General features: G+C 43.7%; 1 protein-coding gene across 3 annotated transcripts in view; it reads right to left on the bottom strand.

Annotated features, from left to right (window-relative positions):
• Window positions 1-10,593, bottom strand: part of SASH1 (SAM and SH3 domain containing 1) — a 530,777-nt gene that overhangs the window by 139,619 nt on the left and 380,565 nt on the right. The window lies entirely within an intron of this gene.

The following is a 10,593-nucleotide window of genomic DNA, read 5'->3' as shown; positions in this document are numbered from 1 at the left end:
TTTAATTACATCTGACTTGCCTACCAGAGTGCTTCATGCCTCCTCCTCCTCTCAGGCACCCTCTTCTCCTTCCTGCTTATCCACTCCATTTTCCCACCTCCTGCTGCAAGAGGGAGGCAAGAGGCATTCCTGGCCATCCAGGCACTGACTTCATAAACTGTATCAAGAGACTAAGTGGGGAAGATGTTTGCTGGTTGCCATTAAGGGATATGACTCTCAATCATTTATTCATTTATCTCCCAATAAAGTTAATCTGTTATCTATTATCTGTCAATAATGGAGAGGTATGCTGTGGTTCCCCTTAATTCCTCCAGTGTCAGTTTGTTTGCTGCAGGCCAAATCCCCCAATTATTTAAAACCATGAACTGAGTTTGTCATGCAATGTTTATGCCTTTAAACAAAATCTATGCATTGTTTATATATTTAAACATAAACATAAATGCATTAAATGTTAAATGCATTTAAACAATCCTGCAATGTTTAAATGCTACAGATGTGTAAACAGAAATGGTCTAGTGGAATGAAAGACCTTCCAGGGTGCCCTGTTGAGGTTTACAGAGTCTTGAAAAATGGAATAAGGATTTATTCTGTGTGTCCCCTTGTGCAGGGCTTCCCTGCAGCCATACCCCCCACCCCCCCAGCCAAGGGAATGCTCCAGAAGACTTCCTTGGCCAGGTGAGGAGGTTGCCATGCAGGTAAGACAAAATTCTTACCCCTTGGCAGGGAGTTTGTGTCTTTTCAGGTGTGTGTAACTCCATATTCTTTTGCTGTATCTTTGTGAAACATCCCCACCCTTGATACTTCAGCAAGCCCAAGGACTGCTTTTCAGGCACAGCCAGACTCTGCTGGAGTAACGCAGAAAAGGCTATCTCCCAAAATCCATCTTGGTTTTTCTGTGCCCAGAATACAGTATGGATTTCCAGTCCAAATGACTGGAAAGAGCTTCAAATTCATCTGATGCAAGTTTTTGAGGCTTTACTGAGTTAGGGTTGCCACAAACTGCTGTCTCAAATTCGTGACAGCTTCATGCACCTTTCCAGCAGCCTTCTGGCCATGGGCTCCTGCCAGAAGCCATTGCCTGGCAGGGACAGTCAGGGCAGAATCCATCCTGGCAGCCTGCCACAGACAGGGCTCCCTGCTCAGAGTGCTCAGGAGCAGCGGTGTGCATCCCTGCCACAGCCCACCCAACGTCCTCCCACCTAAACCTCACCTAGGGCTGAAAAGGAGAGAGCATTAATACACTGAGGCTACTCAGTATGACTGTGAGCTGAATCAGCCAGCTAAGGGAAACTCTGTACAGTGAGCGATCAATGGATTAGTCTTGGTAAGTGATTGGTTATGGATTCCTGGTTATTGGTCAGCATAGCAGCCCTGGGTGAATAAATCAGAGCAGAATGTCAGCCTGACTGCTTTAAGAATACAGCTGGGTTCAGGGACCTGGTTTCAAAATCGTTCCAATTTGTAGTGCCAACAGAATCTTAAGAATATCCTATGGGCAAGCACAAGCCCCAGGCTGTCTCATTTGTATTATTCCTTGTTCTGCTTTCTCTTTCTTTTTAAATAAGGAACAATACAAAGAATGACAACTCAAATTCCGAGTCATGCTGTCAGGAAGAATAATAGACCTATTCTGTACAAAAATGCCTGTATTGTTGGTTTGTTTACTTCATCTGTTGCATGGCCATGCTGCTGTCAGAACTCTGGAGACAAAGCCTCAGCTCTGAGTCTGTTTCTTGGTGCTGGGCAGGGAGATCTTTTCCCTCTGCTGCTTTTTACCAGGGTGGCAGCAGCAGTGCACCCCACCCATCCCCATAGGCAACACTGAGGGCCAGAGCTGTGAGATAAATTGGAGACATCCAGGCTTCCCATTAAATCCAGCCCTACTACTAAGATCCAGTATGTCAATGGCACATGGGGATTTATAGGCAAAAAGCCTATTAAGCATGCAAGGGAGTTAGGCATGGCTAGTACAGCTCTGCACATCTGTGAAGAGGGTTTAAAGCTCAGTGTCTTTCACTGGAAGGGCGTCTCCAGAACTACACTCTGCTTCATGTCACCCCAGTAATGACTAATACACTGTCGGAACATCTCTGTTACATTGATGACAAGGAGGGGGTTTTAGAGAGTCCCAGTTCAAATAAATAACTCGACCAAAATAGTCTGTTCCCATACAGCTATACCAACCACAATCTGCTAGAAACTTTCTCAAGAAAAAAAATAGAGGATAACAGTACTACATGAAATCTAAACAAGGAACAAAGTAAGAAAACAAAGGCAATGGGTAAAGGAAGGAGTAGATTGCACAACCTACAAAGAAAGACTCAGCATGGTGGGGTGACATGCATATTAATGGATGTCTGTTTTTGTGGGATCTGATCTCTTTTTAGATCTATTTTTAAGCGGTTTTCTCAGCTTCTGGAATGATAGTTAAATAAGGAAAAAGTTCCAGTCATGGGTTACCAAACTACAAGAAAAACAATTATATCTGACTGTCAAGTTAAAACCCAGAATGGAGAAAGCAATTTCTCAATCTCGGAGCAGCCTATGGAAGAAACAATTCTGCTACTTTATTCCGGCAAGTTTTAAAAAAGACATTCCCATTCCAGTTAAGCAGTCTAAGTTTCTTAAAGAAATAGTGTCACAGCAGGCCATTTTGACTAAAACAGGAATGGGTGCATTTTCATTATGAGTTTCTTAAATTGCCAAGAGAAAGTCTAAATCTCACCCTCCATTCCCCCAAACAAATCCCCCACCCAGCGCTGAAGAATCAGCTGTGCTGCTGCCACATTTGTGATACAGCGTGTCAATACAGTGAAGGGAGGGAGATGATCCCTCTGCAACACAGAGCCTAACACAGAGGAGCTGTAAACAAGGCAAGGACCGAAAATAAAAACACCAAACATTTTGATGGTAAATTCGATTTAGTTGAGCCAGCTTCATGCAATGTTAATTTAATTCAGTGTTACAAAAATATGCTCTCATGTGAAGTATTTTCAAATGCCTGCAAAAATGTTAGTGTGAAAAATTCTTTAACTCATCCAGTTCATTCCAGACGATGTTTCCTGCCAGCTACATTCACCACAAATGCTGTCTGGTAAATAGCAGCTGCAAAGGAAGGATAAGGATGCCAGGGTACACTTCAGTAAACACTCATTCTCAGTGCCTCACTATATCCTGGGCCAAGCGAGCTAATATACATTCACAGCCATGTGCAAAAATCCTCAAACTTTGCTTTCGCCACTTCCCAAAGGTGAGGACGGTGGATGCACTCAGTGCTGCGTTTGTGGGCAGGAGCTTTGCGGGGAGCCAGGCGCAGCCCCTGGGCCGGGCCGGGCCGGGCCGGGCCAGGCCAGGCGGGCTCTGCTGCGGCTGAGGCAGCGGAGCAGCACGCACCGCGGTGGGCACGCTGCCCTGCCACCCGTCCCGGGCTCCTCGGGCTCTGCCCTGCCTTCCCACCCGCAGCACTGCTCAGGAATTACACCTAGCTGTTCTCATGCCTCTTCTTGTTTGCTCACCCAGCCCGTCTTGTTTTCTGAAGCCAACACCTTTCCCCACCGGCTGCCAGGCGCAGGGAGGAAGCGGGCGCGGGCCGCGCTGTGCCACAGTCAGGCTGGCTCAGCACAAAGCCCTTGGCAGCGCCATGAAGCCACCTGTGAAGGATGAGGCTGCTGTTGAGCAACACTTCCCCTAGATCCTGCCCAGAAGAGGCTCCCCGGGGAGAATGGCTGGAGCCGGACAAGCCGCGATGACCGATCTGGGAGACTACTGCAGGCGCCAGAAAGCAGAGGGAGAGCCAGGGTTTGCAGGAGCCACACCTGCGGGGATAAACACACACGCAGGGCAGGCAGCTCTCCCTGGGGAGCAGATTGCTGCCTGCTGGCGTCACTGCCGCCCCGCCAGGGGTTATCGCTCCCGCAGAGGCACTAAGGAAATTGCCGGTGTGAATGGCCCTAATCTGCTTCTGCTGCAGCCCCTGATAACCCGGGGAGCGGCCCGGCAAACGGGACGCTTGTCCAGCGCCACAGGGAGTTGAGGGAAAACTGCTTTTCAGCAGTACAGGGGAAGGAAAAGAGCAGGATCGATCCATACGCCGATGCCAAATTATTCTAGAGCTGCAGTGAGCAAGGGCCCCATACAGCACTCGCTGAAGAGCACAGGTACAACCCCCCTCCGCAGTGGTTTTAGTGACCCCGATTGATACAGGAGCCAGCAGAGGAATGCTAACAGGCCTGCAGCGCCATCCAGGAGCTCATTCATCCCACACTGCTACTGACTGTGTGAAAACTGCTGCTGAAACTCCTTTCAGGCAGCTGAAACTTCCCCTGCCTTCTTCCTGGTCTCTCCCGTTATACAATTGCTTCCCAAGGTAGCTGCGTGTCAATTTGTTTGATTAACCAGGCAGTGAGCATGTTAGAACTTGCCTGTGAAGAGATGAGACAAAAAAGGTAAAAAGAAATATCATAATCAGGAAGTTATATGATAGCTTCTGTCACACAGAAGGAGACAGCTTGGAGTGGCTGGAAGGCCTGGACTGTCACAGTAACAGAGTAATAAAAAGAAATTTTAAAAATGAAAAAAATATGAAAAAATCAAAAAGAATTAAAATTTTATTGCTGCTTTCTTCCTCTTCTTCCATATCTCCCCTCTTCTCCCACAAAAAAAAAAAAAAAAAAAAAAGGGACAATAAGCAGACGGATCAGCAACACTTTAGAAACTGACAGGAAGAAGAGCACACCTAACCTCATCACTGCATGCCTATAACCAAGTGCACTAAACAGAGGAAGAACAAATGGCAAAAATTAACTATTCCAACTCAACAGACTTTTGCTTCAGAAAATCCTGGTACATCAAACCTAATGTTGAGTAAACCTTAGCTCCACCCTACCAGCAAGTGTCTTGGAAAATAAATGGGAGGTGCCAAAAAAAGATCCTGTCATTGCTAGCGCAGCACCAGTGCCTGTTTCGGCTGAGGTACCCTGGTCATCACTATTGCACTCCATTAATTAAACCACCCAAACTCATACTAAAGAAATCACTTTAGCACTGATAGCCATAGTCATCCCTGGCTCTGCTTGAATAGTACCTTATGACAGATACTTTAAAAGCAATTGACAGCAGCTCTGGAAATAAGAGCAAACTTTCCCACATACAGCAAAACAAGGTTTTCATTGATAGGTACCAGGGGAAAGGAGAGAGGAAAATGTGGTGATATCATAACATAAAATCAAATTACATCTATGCTGCAAAACTTTCCAATTTTTTTCTCTCTTTTTAGCCACCTCTCATATTTTAGGTTGAGGTGGTTTAACCTAGTAAGGGTCTCATTTCTAGCCTGTCACCTTTTCCATAGTTTACTAACATTTATTACCTAAAACATAAAAAGTTCAAACAGATCAAAACAAAGAAAACATAGGTCAGGAGAGCTAAACACAACTGAGAATGTGGGAGGAAAACAGTGCTGTGAGAAGCTGCTTCAGCACTAGACAAATAAAACCCCCTCTCCCTGGATACAAAGACATAACTCTTATTTATGTGAATGGGAAACATGCTCATGCACTGAGGGGGGAATAACTTCCATAGATCAGCAGAATGACTGCACTGGAGATAGCTAAAACCAGGCTACATGTGCAATGAATGTGAAAATAATTTCAGCCATCTGGGCTATGTAATTTTTCACAGATGCTTTTGGAGCTGGATGGACCATGTTACCTCTCTTTTCCCTGACATTTCCTCAATGTTTGCAAATTGCTTTCTGTGACCTGTAGGACGAGACTCCATAAAAATTTGGTTTGTTCCTTTCTGCCGTCATCCCAAGTGTTCAAACAGGCCTCTGTGACCAGTTTTCCTTCCAGAAAGATTCTGCAAAACACCCTGCTCAGTCAGATGAGCCAAATACACCTGGCAGGTATTCAGTAATGTGTCCACACAGACGGCAGTACAACCACCTCCAGAGACATCTTCAAAACCCTCAAATTGCAAAGAGCTTAACTCATTGTGTAAAAAGCTTTTTCCTGGGTACCTAAAAACTACACACTCACTGACTCAGTAATATATAGGGATGCTGCTCTCCATTGCTGTAGCAACCAACATTAACAGTCTTCCCCTCCATAGAAGACAACCATGAAAACAAAACAAGAAGTTCTTAGTGCTTTTCATTCAGCTGTCTCAAGGCATTTTGTAAGTCTGAGACATTAAAAATAGAAAAAACATGCTAGACTTCATGAGCTACTAGTGTTTTTAAGTTTGTTAGCTGGATTTTAACCAACTGAATTTAGCTGGGGTTTTTTAGCAGGTTTAGGTTTTTTTTTTTCATTTCTATTGTAACTCTTGTGCAGAATATCAGGATGTTGTCACACAATGTGCTAACTCTGGTTCTAGGACACACAGTACTAAATAAAATAAAACCTAGCTATTTGGCATAAACCACCAAATCTGTCCAAACTTATATTTCTGGTTAGAATTTGTTTTGAAGTATTTCTGAAGGATAGGTTTTTTTGTTCTGGCAGGCATTACTCCTGACTAGGAATGGTCTGTCCTCTGAATCCAGCATAAACAAAAGTCTGAAATACATGCTGGTTTGTAGGTTATTTTTCAGGCTAATTGAGTAACCATGCACCCAAGTCTGACACAGGACACATCTATGTTGCCACTTGATGTGGATCTGGTGTTGTACAGACCTGATCTTAACGGCATTGTAAGCAGGATGGATCTTTGTGGGACCTCAGTGCTTGCACCACTCATTCCAAAGGTCACTTTAATTTACCTCTGGAAGCTGCTTTTTTAGAGGCTCAAAGCTACTTCTGGATGCTATCCAACAACACAGTTTTGAACAACCAGCATGGTCCATAGCACTGACAACAGCCCCCCCAAAAAAACAGATCAGAGCTGGTCTCATATTTGTGTGTAGTGGCCTCCCAGTTTTATACAGGTTCTTCATACACACTGAAAGCAGCTGGCAATCTAAACCTGTGCTTTTGGACTTCATGCAGCTGGAACTGTGATTCTTGGAGCATTTCTCTGATGGCAAGGGTAGTTTAAACAGCCTCCTTCTTTAGACATTGGTGTCCACCCCACTTCCCTCCCTGTGCTCTGCCAAAGCCAACTATTTATGCAGCTGTGTGGTAAAAGGTTTCAAGGAGATGATCTGGGCGGGGAGAAAAGGAATCTGAAAAAAACCCCAAAAAATCCATCCTGATCACTTCTGTGGTACATCAGGAAGCCACATGAACACTTTTGTTGGCATAGCCTGGGGTGGGCAAGAGCAAAGAAAGAAGGAGGTGTTATTCAAACAGTGATGCTCCTTGATGTGACGCCACAGCCAAAGCCCTGTCCTGTGTCCCTGATTTGTAGCATTTGTAGGCACAGTTCAGGTGTTCATTAGTGATAGCTTGGCCCTCCTTTTGAAACTTTCTTTCCTTCTCATGGCAGTGTGTAAGGATACAGGCTCATGCAGTTCTGCTAGAATGAAGATAAAGACTTGTAAAGCTAAATAAAGCTGGGCACGATTTTTTATAAGCTTGGTAATAGTGCCCTGTGGAAACAGGCCATGATTATGACCATGGCAGTCTCTAACTGCATCTTTAAGTGGCGTCCCAGGTCTGTCATACAGATATTTTTGAAGGTCTTTGAAGCGAGAATGATCACTGTTGTTAAGACTAAGCAGTTTTATATTTTCTGGACTGCAGCCATCAACGAGACAAAACTAGGTAAGCATTTTATAGAAATCTGCAGGTAGCCAAAGAAGTTAAGTCTTACTCTGTGACCTGTCACAGTTTCTACTGATCTGAGTACACAAAATCAGCTACATCTAACAGGCAAGCCTGATTCATTGTGTCTGTTTGTGTACGGAAAAACTAGAGGCTGCATATACAAAAGAAAAAATTTTTCTCTCCAAAATTTCAACTTTCAATTCACTGCTTTTTGAAATAACTAAATCTTATTAGGAATAAGTCTGTGACTCCTGAGGTTAGCCAAGCTCTGAGAAGTGTCATTTCAAGTCTCTTCTGCCACAGGGAATACTGCAGGTTAAAACTTCCCAGCATATCCCTGAAGAAGGACTCCTGTCTCAATGACAGGAACTGTTAAAGGGACAGGTTGCTTTTCTTGTACAGTGTCAGAGGCCACATGACCAAGTACAGCTGAAACCCAAGCAGCAAAAAGAAAAGGTGGAAGTCTGAATTTCCGTTTAAGGATATAAAAGCACACTTTTATTTAAAGGAAGAAAGGTGTTGGACAGTCCAAACATTTTACAGCTAATTGAATCAGCTGCTCTCACCCTTTGCAATATGCATCAGTTTTGCAGGTAGGACCCGAAAGACTATGGGAAGAGGAGGGCAGCAGAGATATAGACCCCAATGTAACAAAGGTCAGGAATCCTCCAAGAGGTGCACTTACAGTTGTTTTAATCATGTGAGGCAGCAAGACTATATAAAACCAATAACTACAAACCTGTCTTCCTTCTACCTCAGTTCAAAACAGAAAAGAAATAACAAGCACTGCAAGCCCCTGCTGGACCACTCTTTTTTTTTTTAATCTTTTTTAAAACTGGGAAGAATCACAAACATGTAAGCACAACACACAGAATTCATTGCTCTTTATGTTGGCTGCCTTCTTATTTGAAAATAAAATACTTCTCTCTAAATATACCATGGCTCCTACAACAATCTGTGGCTTGTACAAAGCAAGCAATGACTCTTGGAAGTGTGCAGGACCTGGGCAGAAGAGGCTGCCCCGAGGTACTTTATTTAATGTGGGACTGCAAAGGGGCGTTTCACAGCCCTTGCAGCAGCACAGCCTCCTGGCTTGCAGACGGTGAGAGAAGGGAGCATCACTTTTGGCAGCGCAGGGCCCCCTGGAGCACGGGATCAGAACTGGGACAGCCGAGCAGAGCTGCCCCGGGGATTCTGGCTCCCGGCTACCAACCGCATTTCCTGCACCGGTTCACATCAACATGGTTTCTTGAAGTATTCAGCTGGATTTTAGAAACTGCCTTGCTCACCCACACTACTCACTGCTTTGAACCTGCATTCAAAGATTAATTTTTTGGTCTTGTTTTGGTGCTAGCAAACAGATGTGACTTGAACTATGCCAACTTCTCAATTAAATCTTACTGGTTTAGTACTTAAAATTTGATTTTTAAAAGTTTTTGTAAACATCACAACCTTCTGACTTTCAAATCTATTTTAAAAGAGCAGGAGAATGCCGCATATCACTTTTAACGTGCATCTGGTGTTATCTGCGACTGCCTGGTCCCCCAGCAACTTCATCTGTTCCCATCTCACTTGGAAAAAGAGGTTTTGCACAGATGTGGTGAATTGGCAGTTACTGGTTTATGTGCCACTTTCTGAAGCTTGCAAGGAATGGGTGGTCTGCAATGCATTTGCCCTAAATTGTGGACATCCACTCTCAAATATGGTAACCTGCACTCCCCTTTGTCCTACAGTAGCTTAAATCACTGTATAAATGGCAGATTTCAGGGTTCTTTTTCCGTTTGGAGTTTTCCACCTCCAGAGTATATGTTTTCCAATGTTTCTTTACAACAGCAATGGCTGAATTTTACCACTGATGCAACTTCTCATTTATTTTATTTAAATGAAAGTTCTTTCCCATATAATCATTGTATTCAGCAACTAGGGATTAGTAAAAATACAAAATATCATGAGAAACATAATAAACCAAAAAGAGACAACCATATTCACCACTTGTTCTACACTCCCAGTATTGCTCTTGCTAGTGGATCTGGGCCAACAGTTTAGATAATGGAAAACATTTGCAAAGAGGTCTTGATGCTTGAAGAACACTCAACTTTTCATATAATGGAATTCAGAAATATTTTCCTGACAGTGTGGGGCACTGCTTCTCCAGTGAGGTTTGCTCTGAGTGCTTGCAAAACCTTACAGGACTGACAGAAGAGTTGCTGGCGTAGGCAACTACTGCAGTAGCCAGGTTAGTCCGCTGTATTTTTGCACAACAGAAAGCAACAACTGTTCCAAAGGTGACTTTTCCCCCCCCGTAGAGATGTAATTTTCAGTCCCCAAAGAATAAACAGAGGTATCAGGCATTTCAAAAAGAAAACATGTTATTTTGCCCTGTAATCTTTGCAAAATACCTTTATAAAATCATCTTACCAGATGAACTTGGACATGCAAAGAAGAGTAAATAATGATGCACACCAGGCAAAAGAGAAAAACTATGTTTTCTTTTAAGCAAGACTCAGAGACACACCAGTCAAAATGTAATTTACTCTGTGGAATAATTAATTGTTTAAGAGTGGGCAAATACCTTTGCTGTGCTTACATATCTTATACTTGAATCAAAGTGCAGCCTGAGCTGTAAACTTCCTGTGTTTGGAGGCCTAATCAGAAAGCACAGTAGATGAACTGTAGGGACCAGGAAATGCTTTGATCCATACTTCAAGAGAAACCTAAAGCAAACGTGCGCTGCAGGGACCGCTAATGCCTGTAAAGATCTTGTTGTTTCTCATTCGCTAACGATGTTAACTTTTATCAGGTGTCTAATGTGATTAAGGTGAGTGACAAAGGGGTGAGAATTCAGGTCAGATAAGGAAAAAGAAGAGGTTACAGACTACTTAGG

Source organism: Zonotrichia leucophrys, chromosome 3 (assembly GCF_028769735.1).
Source record: "Zonotrichia leucophrys gambelii isolate GWCS_2022_RI chromosome 3, RI_Zleu_2.0, whole genome shotgun sequence".
Classification (NCBI taxonomy): Eukaryota; Metazoa; Chordata; class Aves; order Passeriformes; family Passerellidae; genus Zonotrichia; species Zonotrichia leucophrys.
Note: the sequence above shows the minus strand (reverse complement) of the source record. Positions and strands in the feature narration are given on the sequence as shown.